General features: G+C 38.8%; 1 protein-coding gene and 1 long non-coding RNA gene across 12 annotated transcripts in view; one reads left to right on the top strand and one right to left on the bottom strand.

Annotated features, from left to right (window-relative positions):
* Positions 1 to 22324, bottom strand: part of LOC112868308 (uncharacterized) — a 362521-nt gene that overhangs the window by 129439 nt on the left and 210758 nt on the right. The window lies entirely within an intron of this gene.
* The window catches only part of PTGER3 (prostaglandin E receptor 3), a 181818-nt gene that overhangs the window by 132016 nt on the left and 27478 nt on the right, over positions 1 to 22324 (top strand). For 2 of the 5 annotated variants that reach the window (XR_015254789.1, XR_015254787.1), the window contains one exon: positions 5605 to 5764. The exons of 2 other annotated variants lie outside the window; for them this stretch is intronic. The gene's annotated coding sequence lies outside the window, so the exon portion shown is untranslated. Of the gene's footprint in view, positions 1 to 5604; positions 5765 to 20444; positions 21322 to 22324 lie in introns of those variants that run through there. One more of the 5 variants, XR_015254788.1, reaches the window with a different exon arrangement.

Below are 22324 nucleotides of genomic sequence, written 5' to 3'. Positions count from 1 at the left end.
AATCACAATATCATAATATACTTCATTTGTTACAATTAATGAATCAGTATCAATATGTTATAATTAACTGAGGTCCATACTTTATTCTGATTTCTTTAGTTTTTATCTAATGCCCTTTTTCTGTTCTAGGCTTCCACCAGGATATCACATTATATTTAGTTATCATGTCTCCTTAGGTCCCTTTTTGCTGTGACAGTTTCTCAGATGTTCCTGGTCAGGTATTTTGTAGACTGTCTTTGTATTTGGAATTGCCTGATGTTTCTCTCATAATTGGACTGGGACTATGGGTTTCTGGGAGAAAGATGACAGAGGTAAAATGCCATTGTCATCACATCATATCAAAAGCACACACTATCAACATTATTTATCATTGTTGATATTGACCTTGATTAGCTGATAAGGTAGTTTTTTTCAGACTTCTCCACTTTAAAGTTACTCTTTGTGATAGTTAATTTTATGTATCAACTTAAGTGGGCTAAGGGATGCCCAAATAGCCAATAACACTTTTTCTGGTATGTCTGTGAGGGTGCTTCTGGAAGATACCAGCATTTGGGTCAGTAGACCTAGTAAAGAAGATCTGCCCTCACTGGTGTGGGTAGGCATTATCTAATGAGTTGAGAGCCCAAATAGAACAAAAAGACAGGGGAAGGATGAATGCTCTCTCTTCTTGAACCAGCGTCCCTCCGTACCCATGCACTCCTGTAATCTCAGTTCTCAGGCCTATGGCCTCAAACTGGGAATTACACCACTGACTCACCTGATTCTTAGTTCTTCAGGCTTTGATTTATACCACCAGCTTTCCTGGTTACCCAGCTTGCTGATAGCTGATTACATATATAATTAATTATATAATATATATTTCCCATTGGTTCTGTTTCTCTAGAGAAACATGACTAATACACTCCTCCCCTCTCCCTTGCCCTTTTCATACTGTACTCTTGGAGAAAAAAGTTGCTATGTGCAGCTCACACTAAGAAGAAGTGGGGAAGGATGCCTGGGTGGCTCAGTCAGTTAAGTGTCTGACTTCAGCTCAGGTCGTGACTTCACAGTTCGTGGATTTGAGCCCTGAGTCAGGGTCTGTGCTGACAGCTCGAATCCTAGAGCCTGCTTCAGTTTCTGTGTCTCCTTCTGTCTCTGCCCCTCTCTGTCTGTCTGTCTGTCTCATTCTGTCTGTCTGTCTGTCTGTCTCTCTATCTAGAATGAATAAATTTAAGAAAAAAGAAAAAGGAGTGGGGAATTGTGCTTAGCCTCCTTGGGGATGAAGGATCTACATAAAATTAAATTATTTGGGATTCCTATGTATGGGAGATTTGTCTGTTCTCTCCCACTTATTTATTCAATCATTTATTTATATCAGTATGGACTCATGGGTATTTATTTATTTTATACTTTGGATTATAATCTAATAAGATTTTATTTTGTTGCTTAAAATGTTTCTTCCTTGGCCACTGGGAGTTCCTTTAGTTGGTTTCTGTGTCCTTTTGACATATCTCCATTATTGTATGCTTTGATTTGTTCTTTACACGTCCTTACTTTTGGTGTAGGTTTATTTTGTGTAATCCTTACCACAATCCTGAGTCAGCCATTCCTCTAAGGAACCCTGGTTCTTTTTATTGGAAACAGGATTAGAAGCCAAAATCTGGGCTCTAGATATGCCTATTACTACTGGGGTTAGACTCAGTAAACCAATACAATATGGTTTATTTAATAAACAAGTTTCTAATGTAATTCACAATATGCTGAAATATTCTCTTCTTAGCTATATTGCAAATTAAAGGCATGTATCCTCAAGGTTGTTACAGCATGTCCAATTATGTACTGGATGTAGAATATCTTAGAGCTTTTCAAGTGTGTGCAGACACTGTACATTTCTAAGAGAAAAGAAACATCTTTCTGACATCCACATGCTCTGGGTTTTTCAGACTAGAAAAGAAAGACAAAAATGCCAGTTTAGACTCTAAAATGCCTTGCAGTACAGAGATCTTTCATAACTAAAATAAAAATAACCACAAAATCTGTGACCATCACCCTGTCTTATTACCAATTTTTGAACACCTCCACTATTGGTGAACAGAATGACATTTGGTTATTACAGGTGACCTAACGTTCAATGACCATAAATGCCCTTGACAATGAAAGTGCTGTCTTGTGACTCTAATCTAATCAACTTGCTAAGCACAGGAAATAGTTGGCACCTTCCTATGGCATTGATTAATGAGGAAACACTTGGTTTCACAGTTAATGTGAATTATTATAACCCCTGGGTACCTATTATTTTTATAAGAAACAGCTCTGTGTGATGTTTACATTTAGTGATGTCTGCATTCATAACACAAGAGCCACACCTCTATATGACTTCGCTTCATTGAGAAAATGCAACTTGGGGTTAATTTTTGGAAATGCATGTCATGTGCTAAATGCAACTCCCTCATTCCCTTCTTCCCTTTTAGTTTGCCATTGACTTTATTGATGCAAAAGGGATGGGGGAAATCAAACTAACCTGAACCAACTGTCTCATTCATACATACATTTAATTCAATTCTTAAAGCAGCATTAAGAGCTAAGTATTCTTACACCTGTTGGAAACTTGAAAAAACAGAGATTTGGAAAGGTCAAGTAACCTACTCAAGATTACACAATTATAAGCAGCGATTGTAAAGTTATTATATGGAATATATGCCTGGATCAATTTGACCCCAGAGCTCATCTTTTCCCACTCTGGCAGGAAACTGGCAGCATGTATAAGAATAATTTAAGATGATTTTTAAAATAATATGCCTGAGTTCCACTCTAAGAGATTCTGATTTCATACTTCCGGGGGAGAATCTAGGCATCAGCAAGTTTTAAAAGTTCCTCCCGTGATACTAATGAGCAATCCCGTCTGAACCAGAGCACTGCACCATTCTGATTTAACTGTCATAATTACACCTAACATTTAGGCTGTGTCCTTAGGGTTTGCAAAGTTATTTTTTAAATACACAGTTTGTTTACTCTTTAAACCAACCCAGCTAGAGATTATTATGCCCATTTTTTCTAGAATAGGAAGCAGAGACTCAAGGAGTTTAAACATTTCACTCAATATTACAGCATCAGTAGCTAAAACCAAAGAAAATTTGAAGAGGGCCACCTAATTGTTTTTAATCCTTATTTAGAATCTCCTAATCTTGGTCCCATTTGGATCCCTCCATCTCTTTCCCTCCTTCTCTGGTCTATTCTCCAGCCTCGGACTTCAAGAGCTACTTAGATGCCATTTGAAGCTATCAACTACATGTGGATGAGGAGTGGTGGCTATGAGGGCTGACTCATTACTAAAGCAACATAGGTTAGTAGTAAAAACAGAGCTGAGGGTACAAGTTGGACACCTTAGGGAAGTGATTTTATTTCTTGAAGCTTAGGTTCAACAATATAATGGGAGAAATAATAATACTACTCCCACACAGTTTTATCATGAAAATAAGATAAAATAATGTGTAGAAAAGAGGTTTGTAAATTGAAACGCATGATACTTAATGCTAGTCATTGTTATTTCATTTGTACCGATTAGTTTTGAAGAGTGGTATTAATTTCCCAGGGCTGTTCCAACAAATTATCACAACCTTGTTAACTTCAAACTATAGAAAATTATTCTCTCCCAATTCAGGAGACTGGAAGTCTGAAATTAAGGTGTCAGCAGGGCGAAACGCCTTCTGAAGGCTTTACGAGAAAATCCTCTTCCAGCTTCTAATAAGTGTTGGCATTCCCTGGTGTTCTTTGGTTTGAAGCCACATCATTCCAATCCTTGCTTCTGTCTTCTCATTGCTTTCTCCTGTGTGTTTGTCTCAAATATCCCTCTACTTTTCTCTTACAAGAATATTTGTCATTGGATTTAGGACCCACCCAGATAATTCAGCATTACCTTCTCGTCTCAAAATCCTTAACTGCATGACTTCTGCAAAGAACCTTTTTCCAAATAAGGTAACATTCATAGGCTTCAGGAATTAAGACATGAACATATCTTTTTGGGTGCCACCATTCAACCCACTACAGACATTACAAGTATTTCTCTTAAACTAAACATGCCACTGTCTGATTAACTACTGATTACCAATACATTTAATTTCCAAACCTTTTACATGGTAAATAAGATCTTCATTCCCTCAAGTCAGCCCTGCCCATCCCCCAGACAACTGCACAGAACTCCCTGCCATTTCCTGGATATTCCTTGCACTCTCCTACCCCTGTGCCTTTACACATACTACTTCTGTTACTTGCCTTCTCTCTCTTTCTGGACCTCATCACTATTTTTTGCCCTCTTCTGTGAAGTATTTACTGATTATCAAAAAAGACTGCTCATTTTCTTTCCAAATCTGCTAGATTTCTTGGCTTTCTACCTCTGATCTGGCATTTACTACAGGTTGAACTTTACCACTGGAGCGGAGCACTGTTCACTTTCCCAGTAGATTGAGCTTGTTTTTGTTATGTCCTCAGGATACAGAAGTGACTCATTCATCTTTGTACTGCCCACTGCATGAGGCCCATGACCAGGCACATGGCTGGTTCTCACCAAAGCTGGTGAACCACAGGGGATGGTGAATAACACTTCTCTTGGGTTCCTCAGTCTACTACCGTGTGGGGGCAGCTGAAGGGCCCTGGAATCCCATTTCCCTTTCAGTGGTGCAAATTATATTATTACATTTGTCTTATTCTCTTTATTTGGCTTATTATTATCATCATCATTATTCTTTCAATAAGGGCCCCTTTTCTCCCTTTTCTCACTTGCTAGTTTATTTTTTCGTGATCAACTTTTGTGTGTTGTAGGGTTTCTTCTATAAAAGTATTATTCTTTGACGGAGCTTATAGTTTTCCTGTCAGTGATAAGTGATATTACTCATGTCATCTTAGTTTAGTAAACACTTTGTATGAGGGAGGGGAAGGCAGAGAGAAGCTGTGAGTCTCCATTCTCCTCAGATCTCAGCTCTGTGCTTTGACTTTGGTTTTATCTTTTTGAAGTTCAACACATTTGTTTTTCTATTTGTTTTTTCTCATCCTTTTTATGGCTAAATCCCTGTTCAGTCTTAGATTCAAAATCCAAAATTAGGTTTGGGAAAAAGTAAACAGATGATTGAATGTTGTCCTACTTCCTGAATACTACCAATGCTGCATGTGCTGTGTATACTCCACATAATTTATTAAAAGATTTTCCTTTGGAAGGGAACACTTCTCAGATTCTCCTAGATTGAATAGTGGTCCTCACATGCTTCCTGGACTGTAAATCCTTTGCAAGTAGAAACTGTCTGTGGCCCATCTCTAGTCATGTTATCAACACAGTGCCAGGCACGTACTAGGTAATCAAAAAAGCTTCACAAATCATTGAATGCAAATATCTGTCTTGGGAACTGGCAAAACTTCAGTAACCAATGGATACCTTTGATTTGTCTTTCCTACTATAATACCTATTCAATGTTGTGATGGTAATCTACTTGAAATAATCTGTTTTTTTACTAATAGAACATCTAGAAAAGCCCAATGAAAGTCTTGGTCAAAACCAATGCCTTTCACAATTCCTGTTCTATACGACACCCCTCCATACAAAAGCAATGCTGACGACTATTCATTTTCTTACAGCTCCTCCAATCCTAATTTGGGAATTTAAACTCCATTTAGGACTATGGGGATCTGAATAACAAGACAGAAGGCTACCACACTCCAAAGCAATCTTCTCCAAAAATCGACATCTGTCAGTGTTTCAAGTTTCAGCTTTGGCACTTGAGCCTCTAAGTTCAAGGTGAGATCTCTGGGGATTGCCAAGGAAATTTATGAGCCCGTTTCTCTCAGCTTTACTTGTAAATCTTTCCCCAAAATCTTGGGCATCAGTCTCATCACATGTGTCACTATTTCTCCTAAGAGGAGATGATTCGAACTTCACTAAGCTGTAATTCCTGGTATACATCCTTACAGTGTGTCTAAGCTCCTCCTATCTGTTTCCTCCTGCTGGTCCAACATATATTGCAACTAACAGTTGAATATCAAACCACTTAGGTTGAGACCATCAGCACCTTGTCACTTGGGCTTGGAGAGGCCCATGCAAGATAAATTGGTCATGAATTTCAATTACCTTCCAGTACAGGCTTGTCACTCTTCCTGGAGCATACAAAGTTCCATATGGCAGTGGTCTCCTACAGAAAACTGTGCTTGTGTCTTTCACTCTTCTTCTTTCTTAAAATTGAAATATAATCTGGAAGGCAATTCCCATGTTAACGTATGCACCAAACTGCATGCGTAACATTTCGTGTCTCACCTCAGACAGGATACGAATAGGATCTTCATAGAAATGCTTAATGCAATATGTTCACAGTCTCTTTCCTCCCTCAATTTATCACTTATACACAGTTACAATATAAAATTATCAACAGAAGGGATATAAAAGCAAACTTAAGGAGTCTCTGGTGGTCCAGTCTACATTTAGCATTACTCAGAGCTGTGGACACTCGGTCATTGGTTCCTGTACACTACAAGAGCCTGATACCCAGGACGAGGATACAAAGCAGCCACGCTTCAAGGTCCAGCCATGTTATATGTATGTGTATATATATATATAGCAGAAAACATCTCCTTCTCCCTTTAGCTCCAGCAGCCTACCCGCCCACAAAGAAGGAAATAGTTACTGTGCATGATAGGAGCTTGGGGTTTGGCAGTGATCCAGCAAAGAAATAGGGACAGAGGTCTGTAAGATAAGAAATAAAATTAAAGTTAATCTGAAACAGGCTCTGTATCTAAATAAATGTGCCAAAGAAAATTAGGGATAAAATTGGTAGCTTTGGGTTATTTTTGCAACCCAAGGCTGCACCTCCATGGGAAAGACTGTTGCCACTGAGATGTGGGTGAGGCACCCTCCAAAGTCCTTACCGTTCAAAGACCACCTGGGATGCACTGAAAATTCCTACCATTACACTCGCTGCATCTAGAAAGTCTGTTAAAATGTTGAGGAATCTGACATTGAATCACTGAAAGATATAGTACAGTCACACCCCAAAAACAACTGGTGTGAACTTTATGTATTTTCCTTTCTAGGTTATTTGTTTAATTTTGCCTTTTTTTCCTCTGGTCTTTTCATCCGCATCCCTTAGTTCAGGTCCTTAAGCATTTTCTCATGAAGGTTATTGGAATAACCCCACAAAACCCTGTTTGGTTTCTACCGCAGTCTTCTGCAACTTACTGTTCACACTACTGTCAGTATAAACCCAGATCTGTTGCTGTTAATCCCCTGCCTAATGCAAAGTGCTCCCCCTTGCCTGCAGGGTAAAATCCAGGCAGAAGCATAAAATCCCTTTATAATCTGGTCCATGCTTATCTCTTCCCACTCCTCAATCAGTCAGAATTTCTTGTAGTAGTTCCAAAACACAGCGGGGCTCTGGGCCTCTCAGTCTTCTCCCCTGTGGTTATCCTTTAGCCTGGGAGACTTCCCTTCTTCCAAGGCTGATTGGTTCCCATTCCACTTTTGAGACTCAGCCTGGGTGCTCTTTCTTCAGGAAGCCTTCTTCTACTTTTGGAGACAATTATATGCACTGTGGGTTATGATAGCATCCGGTTTCATCCCTTCATCACAACTAATCACATCGCATCCCAACTGTAGATAGAGTTGTCTGTATCCTTCACTAAATAGAAACAACATGAATCAAGGACTGTATTCCCAGGATCTGGTGGCACATGCTAAGTACAGAAAAGGTGCTTAATGAACATTCTTTGAATGAATCTACATGTTCAGGCATTTTCACATATATTATGTCTTTCCATCTTTCCAACAACAAGCCGCACCTTGTCCTATTATATAGGAATGGTCTAATTCGTGGTGCATTACTTAAATATCAGGCAGAGGGGCAGGTCAACATTATTACCTCAGACAATTGAAAGAGAGAGGGTACCAGGATATGAAGTGGTTGATGAAAAGAGAGATTTAAAAGAAGGAAAAGGAGATCTTATGACTTTACAAATCTGATGTTATAACGAATTAGTTCTTTTCTTATTTGAAATCCTAGAGGGAAAAAGAGATATGGGGTGGTATTCGTGCATAGTGTTAACTCAATAATATGTTCACTATTCTATGTGCTTTCATGCATTAACTCATCAATCCTTAAAAACATTCCAGGTGATAAATACTATTATTATCCTCATTCAACAGATGAGGAAACTGAGGTGCAGAGCAATAATTTGTCCAGGGCAAATAGCTAGTAAGTGGCACAGTGATGATTATGAAGGTAGGCAGTTGAGCAAGACAACTATGCTCATAAGCATTTCACTATGTTATTTCTATATGATGCAGTTAAAATGCAGAGGGACAAATATTTTTAAATGCTACAGCAGTTGCACAGATTCTGATGGCAGATTGGTGGTCAGCAAAGCCTTCACGAAATAGGTGAGGAATGACCATGTCTTATAGGAGTAGGGATGGATCGAGGAAGCAGGAAGTGTAAACGTACTTTAGGAAGGTGGAATGGTGCTGTAAAGATGAGGAGGATGTGGAGAAGAATCTGTCATCTTGGTCTGGAGCAGTATTTATGACTCTATGGCAAATGAAACGGAGAGGAGAGAAACAGGAAGGTCAGGTTAGGCGGCAGTGTGCGCTGCCTGAGTCTACACTCAGTAGTATTGCCCAGCAGAGATGTGGGGGTGGTCTACGTTGATAAGACCAGAGTAGCCTTCACATGAGCAAATATGGCCATGAGCCTCAACTGGGCAATTCTCAGAGCCAGCAAAGGACAGGGATGCTTGGGAGACCTATATACACACTACCAGGTAAGAGATGTTGATAGACTGCATCTTCCCACCACCTTCTTTTTATATCAATTGGGACATGGAGGTTCAAATAGATTAAGTGATATAACTAATATTGTCTATCTCTTTAGCAGCGAGGTTAGGACTAGAAACTAGGGGATACAGTATTTCCCTTTAAAGAGCAGATGATCTTCCAGGGAGATAAAATCAAATACACAGACATGCTGATATCAAACACAGCACAGCATTCCAATAAATGCAAAACAAACAAACAAACAGAAGTTACACAATTAAAAATCTAAGTGCTGGGAGGCTGGCTGAGCAAGGATGGAGACCAGGAATTCTGGAAGTTTTTCTGGAGACCAGTTTTTTTGTGAGGTGATAGACTTTGGTTAGAGGTGTGTAGAGACTGGGAGAAGCCAGCTCCTGAGTGAAGGCATGTCTTAGGGTACAGTGATGTGTATACACCAGTCTGGTGGGTTGTAAGGGCAGGCATCTTGATATAGAGGAGACATGGAGAGGAGACATACAGAATGAAGGTCAAGCTACTGCATTCATCAGTGGTAGAACCAAGGACAAGTTCAATTATTTTAGCTCATCTATAAAATGAAGGTAGAGATTTTTAACACATACTAGTTATTATAATTATAGAGTCATTTTATGACAGTGTGATATATAGCATGGATTGGTGTCCCTGGGTCTCCTCTTTTTTTTTTTTTTTTTTTTTTATTCATTGGATAAATGCATGAGTGAATAAATGGATGAATTCCCAGCTGGATTTTTTTCAAACCCATCTGAGCAAGGGAAATGGGGCACTCGTCAGTGCATTCAAGCATGATCTGGTAAAACATACCTCACTGCCCCTAATCTCCTCTTGTGTAGCTTGCTGAGGAGGAGAAAGGAAAGGAGAAAGAGTTACCATGACCCATGAGAGATGAGGACTGTCTGATGAACCAAATAGAAGATCCCATAGATTTTTGGGTACCCTTCTCTAACTTTCTGAGAAACATACACCTTCATCAGATCCATGGCCAGAGGAGTGTTGGATCCTTATATATTATACCAGGAGCATCGAGTTTTATTTCTACTCAAACTACAGGGAAAGAAATCAATCGAGCATCCACATTCAATGTTTCAAGCCATATGCTGAGATATTTTCTCAGGTTTGGCCCTGTAACACCTAAATGTTGTTCCTGTTTGTACTCTGCTTTCTTAAGGAGAATCTGGATGTCTCCAATCCTGTGGGCACTTAATGACTAATCAGAAAAATTAGGAAAAATGTTCAACAGTGTAAAACATCATAAAATCTTAAGATTGGATGGGATTTTAAGGTAATGTGGTTTAAGGGTTTCCAGACTTTGAGATTTCAATAACTAGTAAAATTTCAAAAAGCAAAACAAAATAAAAGAAAAATAGATAATTGATCTAGGATGGCTACATTAATTTCTTAGAGCAGCCACACAAGTCATCACAAACTAGGAGGCTTAAGTAATAGAAATGTATTGTGTCAAGATTCTGGAGGCTAGAAACAGAGATCAGGGTGTGGGCACATTTGGTTCCTTCTGAGGGTTGTGAGGAAGAATTTGTTCCATGCCTCTACCCTAGCTTCTAGGGGGTTGCTAGCATTCTTTGCCATTCCCTGGCTTGTAGATGGCATTCTCCCATTATCTCCACTTCATCTTTCCTTTGTGTGTATCTGTCTCTGTGTCCAAATTTCCCCTTTTTATAAAGACACGGTCATATTGGAGTAGGGCCCACCCTAATGACTTCATCTTGACTTGATCATCTCCAAAGACTGTATTTCTAAATAAGGTCACATTCACAGGTACTGGAGATTAAAACTTCAGCTAGGGGACTAAATTCAATCCCTAACAATGGCCAACTTGTAATTTAATTAAGGATAAAAAAAATACAAACAAACCTGAAATCTATTATCTTATTCTTTTCAAACAGGAGATATTTTAATGCCAAAACTCTTAGGAATGTTATCATTTCATTGCAAAGGGCAGTCTTTCCCAGAAGAGTCAGGTGCAGCCTTCTACCAAACAGCATGACAGCGAGGACTGCATTGCTCTTACTTCCCAATCTTACTCTGGTTTTACAGGGACTTTGTCACCGACGGCCAGGATCTGTGGAAAGCATTTATTTGGCACCCTTGGTCTAGTACAACTGCTTGACCACTGCTGAAAGTCCTTTTGTGAAATTAGCTTGAGCTTTGAAATGCTCGTTGTCTTCTATGATGACAGATACAAACAAAACAGTCTGTCAAGAGGATACAGTGTCAACTTGATGTCACAGTCCTGTACATGACATTATGTGAGACCTGGCTCCTTTCCTGTTCTCTATATTTTCTTCCTCAAGTATGCTCTGAGCTCTTTCTGTGAAACAGAAGCTTGTTTTTGTGAAATCTTCACTGCAGGGAGTGAGCAGAGCATTCTAAAACGTCTTTGCAGAATCTGGAATCCAAATTTCAGCTTTGCGTCTCCCAAACTCGTTTATAAAGTGATGCTGATTCAATTAGCCCTTATGTTGGATTTTTCATGATTTTGTAGTTGCATGGAATAAGGAGTTACTGCTATTCAAAGGCAATAATTGACCATAAGCAACTAGTTGAATCCTGGAACCAATCATCTTATTTAGGGAGAGACAAGCTTGTTCAAACCTTTAGAATACTAACCACATTGAGGCCCTTGGATGGCTCAACCTGTTGAGTGTCTGACTCTTGATTTCAGCTCAAGTCATGATCTCACGGTTTGTGAGATGGAGCCCTGCGTGGGGCTCTGTGCTGACAGCCCAGAGTCTGTTTGGGGTTCTCTCTCTCTCCCTCTTTCTCTGCCCTTCCCCTTGCAGATGCTCTCTCTCTCTCTCTCTTTAAAAATAAATAAATAAACTTTAGAAGAAAAGGGTACTAACCACATTAACCTTAGATTGTTAGCTTTGTTATTCATGCCCAGCAAAAGACTTGCTCAGAAAGCCCTATACACACAGAGGATGAACTATCAACTATCAAGTAGTTTTGAGAAAATAAAAAAAGGATAGGTAAAGATCATGACCTATAAATTACTTATTCATGTCTTCTAGTTGTCATATCTGTGTCAGAATTCTGTCCTCTCACTATGGTGCTGAGGGAGATTCAAAGTTAAAATATCAAGAGAGAAACTTTAAGGAGAGAAAAACAAGGGAATGCTAAGAAAGTCATGTTTCAGGTTAAAAGATTGGACCTGGTATCAGACCCAGTGGTTTGAGCCCTGCCTCTGCCCCTTTACAGTCGCATTTTCTGGGGCTCAATATGTACATTCTTTGAGTCTCATTTTCATCATTTATAAAGTGGAATTAATAACATCTACTCCAGGGGCACCTGGGTAAGTCAGTTGGTTAAGCATCTGGCTCTTGATTTAGACTCAGATCATGATCTCTCTGTTCATAGGTTTGGGCTCCACGTTGGGCTCTGTGCTGACAACGCAGAATCTGCTTGGGATTCTCTCTCTCCCTCTCTCTCTGCCCTTTCCCCACCTTCATGCATGCATGCTCTCTCTCTCAAAATAACTAAATAATACCTTAAAAAAATAACATCTACTCTATAGGTCTCTCATAAAGATGAGTAGATCTCTGAGGGGGATAGGAGTGGCTTCAAGGGAGAGATTTCAAAAAACAGAGTAACTTTAATGTTCTTTTGCTTAAAGGTGAGCTTTCAACCAAATGGCACAGGAATTTAAAAATTCACAGTATTGTTAAAAATTCTAATTTTCCTCCATGGGTTGAACAAATTATGTAACACATTTTTTTTTAAGACATATTAAGTTTGCCTTCAACAAGGCAATGAAAATAACCAAATATGCCTCATGTCAGACAACCAGAAAGATACTGACATGTGTTAAGCTATTCAAGGTCACTTAAGACACTGGGAATTCAATGTAGTTTTCTGGCAGACTTGCAGGCTTAAAATGCCACTTGGTATTTAACAGAGTTAAACTGATGATTATCAGAAAACTACATAAGAAATCAAATTTATCAGGCCCTTCAAAAGGTTACTTTCCATTCTGCTGGAAGCAAAATGTGCTTCTTGGCATTTTTTATTTCATTTCACAGCAAGGAAAAAAGATAATGCATTAATTTTACTATTGCATGTGGATTAAACATTTTTATTTTGAGAATAAAATTGTTACATCGAGGAAAAAAAACAGAATTTGGAGAGTATAATTAAAATATCAGGGAAGCTATCAACAAATGAATTTTCTCTGTTGTTTGTATTCCTAGCAGCAAACGTACTTTCGACCGGAACATTTGGAGAATTTCATTTTGGCAGTAGTTTTCAAAGGAATTTTTCCTGACCTATTTGAACATCTTGTATTATAAAATTCTATCCATTCATGGAAAAGTCTTGACTATTCAGGGAAGAGAGTTTAGTCATGTAAAAGGCATTTCACATTCCTGCCTGAACACTGACATATGAACTCAGGGAGCTGGATTTTAGTGAAAAAAAAAATGGTTTCTCTCTATGATCTTGACACCTACCAGGATAACACAGATGCTGGGGAAAGTCCTGGTGAGGTAGCCTCATCAGGAAATAACAGTGTCACAAGAAAAGATGCTCTCTTAGCAGAGTGACCAATATTCTACACTCCATGCACAGCATGTTGGCCCTGTTCCGATATTATTCTTTAAACCACTGTCATTGCTGAATCAATAGGCTGTGTGCTGTGGAAGAAAGCATCAGGTTCTTCTAGATTAAATCGAGGTGCTGCCTACTTAGCTGCCTGGCTTTGGAAAAGTCTTCACTGCTCTGAGCCTTGGCTTCCTCTATACCATGGGGAAATGTGTATCTACCTCATGTGGCTTAGCATGAAAATTAGGTTTGGTAACATAAGGTATTTGGCACCTGATGGGTACCTTCCCTCAGGCCACATTAGGACATTGATCTGGGAACTTTTGGATGGAGCTAGTAAATTAGATCCAATCTGAGCTGTCTTGTTTTGTCCTTAATTCCCCTCTAGTTTGTACTCAGTAGTAACAGCATTAAAAAAAAGACGAATAGTGGACCTTGTTTCTGCTTTCCAAGAGCCAATCACCTAACCGCAAAAAGGATATTGATGAAATCTTGTTCAATATATACTTCAAGATATGCTGTGGGAATGGTGTTTGGTTTGGTGTGGGAATGGTTTCTTTCTAGAAAGCTAGAAAGGAAAACGAAGAAATGTTCTTGCTTTAATGGAGGTTATAATTACTGGCGGAGGACAGAGAGTAGGGTTGTGTTTATCCTTGGAGGGCCTGGTATAATTTACGAGCACACGAAGACTAGAGACGTACTTTCACTTGTAACAGATTTTCTCTGTATGCTTCTCATTTGAGATTGATTGTGCTTGGTACCAGCCATGTTAAATACATGTCAGCAGGTGACAGCCACCGTTTACTAAGCGCCACTCGGTGCCAGGCACTTTGCTAAGCTCTCTGAATACACGATCTTGTTTAAGCGTCAGAACAAAGCTGAGGTAGGGTTATTATCAGCATGTTATAGACAAGGAAGCACAGGTTAAGAGAGGCTCACTAACAAGCCTCAAAGCAACAGCGAATAAGTGAGAGAACTGGGACTGAAATACAGGTCTGTCTGCCCCCAGTCTTTTTTCCCCCTGAAACCCCACATTTTACTACCTCACTTCTGGGTATTTCACACCAGAGATCGTATAGTAGGTGCTCCATAATACTTGTTCATGGGATGATTGTAAAGAAATGCATTTCTGTCTTGGAGGAAGCCCTTTCAAAACTGACTCAGACCTATTTCGGGTTTGCCCTTCTCAGTTGAGTGAGAATTTCACGGCAAAGACTGTGTTGATTTGCTGCATTCCCACTTTTAAGGGCAACCTCAAATGTCTTTTTCTAAGACTCATAGCATATGTCTCTCTTAGTCAGTTCTTCAAATTATAAAAAGTATTTGCCAAGTATTGTTAGGACCTTTTGGGATCTCAGCTGATGCTCTTATGCTGGCATAATTTTGTAATCTTCCTTTCCTTAGGCTATGAGTAAGGTTGCAAAAAAGACCATGCTATTTTTATGATTGTTGTTGTTAGAGAAAAAGAATTTTGTGCAAGTCCGCAAGCTGTAAAACAAACAGCATGGCTCGAGAGCACAGTTCTGGCTCGGCGTTGGGGGTGGGGGGCAACCACTGTGGAAGGATAAGACACTGACCTTGTTTTCATTCCGTCAAGCAGTTGGGGCTGTCATTTGATGTTCCCACATTTTAAAACTGGAGGTGCTTTTTTTTTGCTTGTTTTATTTCTTAAGATTCGCCTTTATCAGTTAGAGAAGAGGAGAGAACCTCTACAAAGAGTAACAAGGAGTGAAGGAAAGAGCAGCACTAGAGGTGCTAAACATTTAAATTTCATGGAAATGTTTCTGGCTGTTTTATCAATATTTAACCGTAAGTCCTTGGGTGACATCTCCAGTTGTGCGTGATTGTATTTATAGCAAACTGGAATACAGGAAATGCGTTCCAAAATCAAAGAGGAATAATTTTTGGATTATTGTTTCTTCATTCTTTTGTTAAACAATCATCAGTGATAAATGAGAGTCCCTGCCTGTTAGCAGCTCATGGCCTAGGATCAGAAATAGACAAAGGAGTGGGGTAGGTTTTGTGTGACTGGATTTGCTGGTTGTAGATGAAATCCAAAGATGAGCCACTTAATGCCCCCCCAGGGGGGAATGTGTCAGGAAAGCCCAGCTTGGGGAAGCTAAAAGTGAGTTTTACAAGATGAGTAGAAGTCACTGTGGCCAAGGCAGGTTCCAGAGAGGATAGCATTCAAATAAATATGAAGAAAGTAAGAGGGCTTACTGTGTTTAAGGTAGGAAAGAAATAGAACAAAACTCCTGTGAATGTATGTGGTGCACAAGATGGAATCACTCACATCCAGCAGTGTGGAGTTGTAGAAGTTCTTTATATATTTTGGGTATTAACCCCTTATCAGATATATCATTTTCAAATATTTTCTCCCATTTGGTGGTTTGTTTTTTGTTTTGTTTATGGTTTCCTTTGCCGTGCAAAAACTTTTATTTTGATGTAGTCCCAAAAGTTTATTTTTGCTTTTGTTTCCCTTGCCTCCGGAGATGTATCTAGAAAAATGTGCTATGGCTGTCAAAGAAATTACTGCATGGGTTCTCTTCTAGGATTTTTATCATTTCAGGTCTCTTGTTTAGGTCTTTAATCCATTTTGAGTTGCTTTTTGTGTATGCTGTTAAAAGTGGTCCAGTTTTATTCTTTTGCATGTAGCTGCCCAGCTTTCCCAACACAATTTGTTGAAAAGACTATCTTTCCCCCATTGTATATTGTTGCCTCCTTTGTCATAGGTTAATTGATATTATATATGTGCGTTATCTCTGGGGTGTCTATCCTGTTCCATTGACCTAGGTGTCTATTTTTGTGCCAGTACCATACTGTTTCGATTACTACAGATTTGTAGTATATCTTGAAATGTGGGATTGTGATATATCCAGACTTGTTCTTCTTTCTTAAGATTGCTTTGGCTACCTGGAGTTTTCTGTAGTTCCATCCAAATTTTAGGATTATTTGTTCCAGTTTTGTGAAAAATGATGTTGGTACTTTGATAGGGATTGCATTAAATGTGTAGACTGCTTTAGGTAATATGGACATTTTGATAATATTAATTCTTCCAGTCCATCAGCATGGAATATCTTTCCATTTGTTTGTGTCATTTTCAATTTCTTTCATTAGGATTTTATAGTTTTCAGAGTACAAGGTCTTTCACCTCTTTGGTTAAGTTTATTACTGGGTAGTTTATTCTTTTTGGTGCAATTGTTAACAGTGTTGTTTTTAAAATTTCTCTTTCTGTGACGTTGTTTGTATATAGAAACACCACCAATTCCTGGGTATTAATTTTGTGTCTTGCCACTTTACTGTTTTTGTTTATTACTTCTAGTAGTTTTTTGGTGGAATTGTTAAGATTTTCTATGTATCAGGGCACTTGAGTGGCTCAGTTCATTAAGCATCTGGCGCTTGATCTCAGCTCAGGTCATGATCTCATGGTTTGTGGGACTGAGTTCCACATCATGCTCTGCATCGACAGCACAGAGCCTGCTTGAGATTCTCTCTGCTCCTCCCCTACTTTCTCTCTCTCTGTCTCAAAATAAATACATTTTAAAAATAATTTTAAAAAGACTTTTTTTTTACATATAGTATCATGTCACCTACAAATAGTGACAGTTTAACTTTGCAATATGAATACCTCTTATTTCTTTTTCTTGGCTGACTGCTGTGGCTAGGACTTCTAGGTCTACACTGAATAAAAGTTAAATGCCAGTTGTTATTACTGTTGTTGCTATTGCCTATTGAATGCTGAGTGCAAGGTCTATCTTTCCTTCAACTTGATGTCCCCCAAAGTCCTTGTCTAGTGTCTGTACATAATAGTCTATCAAGAAATAATTGTTGAATTGAGCTGAATTGAAATGGTATAACATAGAAGCACCAAATGAAGTTTCTGAAAGAGGTGAAGAAGAATTCATGCATGCTTAATGTACAACTTCAAGTAGTCACACAGTAAAAGTCAAATGTCCCAAAGGTGCATTTGGGAATGAAAGACAGGAAAAGAGCTATGGTATAAAGTAAAATGGAAGGTAACTCCTAAAAGTAAAGAAAGAAAACTGACCCAAGAGAAAGAGCCTAAGAAGGAGTCCTCACAGATACCTGGGGCTTTCAAGAGGAAGTTAGTAATCTGACATTTTTCCTTCTTGTCTCAAGTTTTTATCAAGATATAACATGAAGAATCATCTAATAGATTGTCACTGCAAGAAAAAAACTATCAAGCATAAACTTTATAAAAAGAATTATATATTGCCTAGAATGGAAACCTGATCTTAACACCTAATTTGAAATATTATTCAACTGGTATCATGATTCTTGTTAATTTTTTGTGGTAATTTAATTTTTTCTGAATGCAAGATATGTTAATCTTTATACACAAACAAAAATTAAAATAATTGCCTTTCCATCTTCAAACTAAACTTCTCCAACAGAGAAATAAGATAATTATATTTATTATTAACAGAACATAAATATAAATCAACAAATGGAGCACAACCTTAAGTGGAAATTCTTTTGGTGCACTGGATTTAGATTTGGGGGCATTAATTTGCATGTTGCAAAGGAGCTATTTAGCATAGATCTAGCTACAGTAGTTCAGCAGCATGGAAATCTAAGCGAAGATGGCATCAAAGAGGGGAAAGACTTCTTTGAACACAAGATAAATTCAGCAGCTCTCAAGCATTTTACTTTCCAAATAAACCTTCCAAACCTGCAATGTGCTGTGGCTCACTCTGTCTCCGATGGCTGCAAACTATATGCAGTACCATACTGCATGGCGTTCACAGCACAAGGGTGCAGGCAGAGAGAAGAAGAATCTCTAAGGAAGAGGGATCTTTTTCTCATCTGCACAAATGCATGAAGTAAACATCACTGCTATGTCCCATGTCTTTCCATCAGAAGAAAAAAAAATCCCAAGTACACAAATCAAGGCCTACTTTCTTACTACCGAAGATTTGCATGTCCTTTTCCCAGCATCTCTGGTGATGTTTAATTCTTGGAAAGCTGACTGGAAAATGAGGATCGACATAGATACATACATTTATGTGTTCCTGAACTTCCCTGCCCTTGTCTGTGGTTCTCTTTGGTGTTTATTATTTATCCTTTGAATGGTGGCTTTTCAGAAGCTTTGAATCTGCCTGAGAGCATAAAAACACTATCTCTCTGGTGCATTTCATGCCTCTTCAGCATCTCCCGCAAAAAAACCATGTGGTGCTTTTTCTGCTCAGTCAGGGGGGCTTGTTGGAGCTGTTCTCTACTCAGCTTGGAGAAAGGCCAGGGTGAGACTAGCAAGCATACATGGTAGAATTCCGCTGATTTTCAAAGAGTCAACACCCACAGCTTTGCTTGCTTTGATTACCACCAAAACGAAAGAGACAGAGTTGTTGCTTCATTGCTTTCCAGCCAGGATTAAACCCATATGAAGCTGTCTTTTCCCATCCTTATTTTGAGTTGCTCAGTGGAAGAAAAAAAAAATATTTCTCTGCCTCTTGTTTACATGCTGGTCTATAGTTTGTATTTGAATATGAGCTTTGGCATATTATGAAACCTAGCATAACCACCCAGCTAGAAAATGATAGCTGACATAAATCAGGCAGCTCCCATGTAAAACAGATTTGTAAAATCTGCTTTATATTTCCTAATGTACCACAGAAAGGATAAAAAAACTTTGGGAATTTAAAAACAGAGAGAAATTATTTAAGGACTTCATTGGAAAATAAGTACAAAGAGCAATAAACAAAATCCATCATATAAAGAAGCTTGAATTGAACTGAAAAGACGCCAACTTCAATTATTTCTCTGGCCATAAGAAATAACAGGAAGTAGGATTCAGAAACCTGAGACTCACCTCCCCCCTTGCCTACCCCACCATATACACACAAACAGAAATAATACTGAAACAAAAATAGAAAGATGCTGCTCAACAGAGACAGGGACAACATATACACATTTTTATAAAAAATAATTCTAATAATTATGATTAATAATATGCAGAATGATCTCCAAAAGAGACTAGGAATCAAAGCTAACCATAACTCAAAGCTTCAGCATTTAAAAGTCTCTACCAGGTCAGGTGTGAAAAATACTAGGAAGGAATCTATTTGCTAAATTCTCCACTTAGTCCCTTAGAGAGTGCAGTGTTCTGTAGAATTGTAATGGAAATGAAAAGAGATCTGAAGTATCATTAAATTGTATATAAATGCCCTTTCCCCAGGTCAGATGATCTCAAGCTCTCACCACTCACATTTAGAGGGTGCAAGCCTCCTCTCCATGCTGCAAGCCTCCTCTCCATGCTCACAGGGGAAATTATAAGCTTCTTTTCCAAGACTTCCAAATCCTTCACGATCAGTCCCAAACCATCTTCCTAGTTTTATATCAGCACCCTCATTCTCACATCCTTTATGCTGCAGCTTTCCCCAGTGTCAATGTATTTTTCCCCTTCTTCCTCAGTAGTAAGAAGTATTTAAGAACTTGGAGTCTAGAGTTAGACAAAGGCCGACCCTGCCACACACCCAGAATGTGACCATTGACAAATCACTTCATTTATTAATGAATACACAGATTCAACACCACTTACTGAGCCTCTAGTGCCAGCTTTGTGTTGCGTGTTGGGGATAGAGTAAAGAGGAGTATAAAGTTCAAGGACGTTATTCTCATTGATGAAGACAGAAAATATCTGATTAGTGTCACAGTGAAAAATAAAGCAGGGTAAGGATTCAGAGTGAAGTGGGAGCAGAGAGGTGAGTGCGTTGTGTTTTCCACAGCTGGTCAGGAAGTCTTTTCTGAGAAGATGACATTTGTTCAGAGACCTGAATTGAGGTCTGGAAGTGAGGCATGCCAATATCTGGGGGACAGTGTCCCAGACAGGGGGATCAGCAAGGAGCATTCTTGGTGCATTCAAGGAGCAGCAAAGAGGGAGAAGGGTGGCTGTAGAATGATGGATTCGGGAGAGAGTGGTAGGTAATGATGTCACAGGAGTGAGGGCAAAATCATGCAGGATCTTGAAAGCTGTGCTAAGAACCTTAGGTTTTAATGCAAGTGAGATGGGAAGCTGTTGGAAAGTTTGTTCAGAGCACTGACATTATCTGATTTGTGTTTTTGAAAGATCACAAAGAGACCAGGTGCAAGGCAATGGCAGTAGCAGAGAGACCGGAGTCTGCAAAAGTCTGAGAGAGACGAGAATAGCTTTGATTGGAGATTGGAGCCGTGCTGGAGGAGATGTGACCGAATGACCTCTGTGTCATCTTTGGGAATTACTCCACACTGCCGTTACATCCTTGATCAAATGAAGTCATTGGGAGGATTATATGAGGTTCATTAGTATACAGTGCTTGGGGTAGTTCTTGGCATGGCTGAAATGGTTAAACAAAAAGACAAGTGTTATTTCTGCCAGAAGGCTCAACGAAAATGTCACCTCTTGAAAGGCTCCCTCACCACTGACTTCCACCCATCTTTATCGTCAGCCTAATCCCTCTCTCCACTTCCTTTGCATTACATATTGTATACACCATCATAATAGTGTTTGTCATAGTGTGTGTCCTCATACTTTTCTTATGCTTTTGTTTTCTCAGCTATGATGTTAGCTTGATGGAGAGGGTGACTGTGCCTTATTCTTGGCCCCTCAGTGCCTAACATAGCACCTGACACATCAGAGACACTAAATATATGCTTGTTGAATGAATAAATGAACTTAAATTCTACTTGCTCTGCATTTTTTAACTTTCTCTAATCTGTACCTCCACTTAGTATTTTTACCAGTCATGTCACTTAACATGTATCACTTAAACTTTATGATTTTGTATGCAAAATTATTGATTTTTTTGTATCCATATCTTGTTTCCAAATAGACCATAAAATCTTATGGAATAAGAATTGTTATCTTTTATTCTTTGTATGTCTCAGAGTATTATGTATTATGGTCAACTATCATTGTACTGTTAAGAGAAAAGCTTAATGAATAAATGCACAAGTGGGCTTCAGGATCATTGGAGAGAAGGCTCATTATACATTTTTGAGGGACTAAGTAAGTGATGATGTCAGAATATAATTACTAGTGTTTTAGAGAAAGCAGAGAGAACCCACGAACACTAGCCAGAGAGATTTTGGAATGCTCTCAGAATGACGAGGGAAAGTAGGAATCCCAATATCATTTCAACACTCAAGACTGTTCATCAAAACTTAGCTTATGCCTGCTTATTAAAGGGAAGAATAGAAGGAGATTGATTCTAGAATCAGATGTGGACTCTAGTGTTTTCCAGAAACTGACATTGGAATAGTTAGGCAAAATGATGAAAGATATAAAGAATTCAATGGGATGTCATTATACTGTCTAGATGAGTTATGACCCAAATACAGGAAGAATATAACAGAGAGGAGCTCCTTCAAGTTCATATATACAGGAACTTAGATATTTGACAAAGCTCTTATACATGGGAAAACATTTAAATATCTCACCTGACAAACGATGCAAAATCCTATCAAGGAACAACAGCCTGGAGTTAGGGGTGGTGGTGCATTCAGGTCTCTGTTAGTGGACGAAAGATTTAGATATGTATAACTTGAACTTGAAGCACACAAGTGGTAAGACCACCCCTGTTGGAGAATGTATTCATTTTTTAAATTGATTTCTAACAAATCACCACAAACTTAGCAAGTTAAAGCAAAACAAATTTAATATCTGGCAGTTCCTAAGGGGGACTCTGGATGTGGGTTGGCTGGATCTTCTGCTCAGAGTTTTATCAGACTGAAATCAAGACTGAAATCAAGGTGTCATCCAGGGCTATGACCTCCTTTCAGACTTGAAAGTCCTTTCCAAGGCCAGCAGGAGAGTACTCTCACTGCTTCTGGCTTCTTTTAAGGCTCACCTGATTAAATCAGACCTGCCTGGGAAATTCCCCCCCTTTGATTAACTTAAATTCATTCCATCTGGAAATTTGTCACATCTGGGAAATTCCTTTTGCCATGTAATGTAACAATTGTAAGAGT

Source organism: Puma concolor, chromosome C1, assembly GCF_028749965.1.
Source record: "Puma concolor isolate L17-30 chromosome C1, mPumCon1.1.hap2, whole genome shotgun sequence".
Classification (NCBI taxonomy): Eukaryota; Metazoa; Chordata; class Mammalia; order Carnivora; family Felidae; genus Puma; species Puma concolor.
Note: the sequence above shows the minus strand (reverse complement) of the source record. Positions and strands in the feature narration are given on the sequence as shown.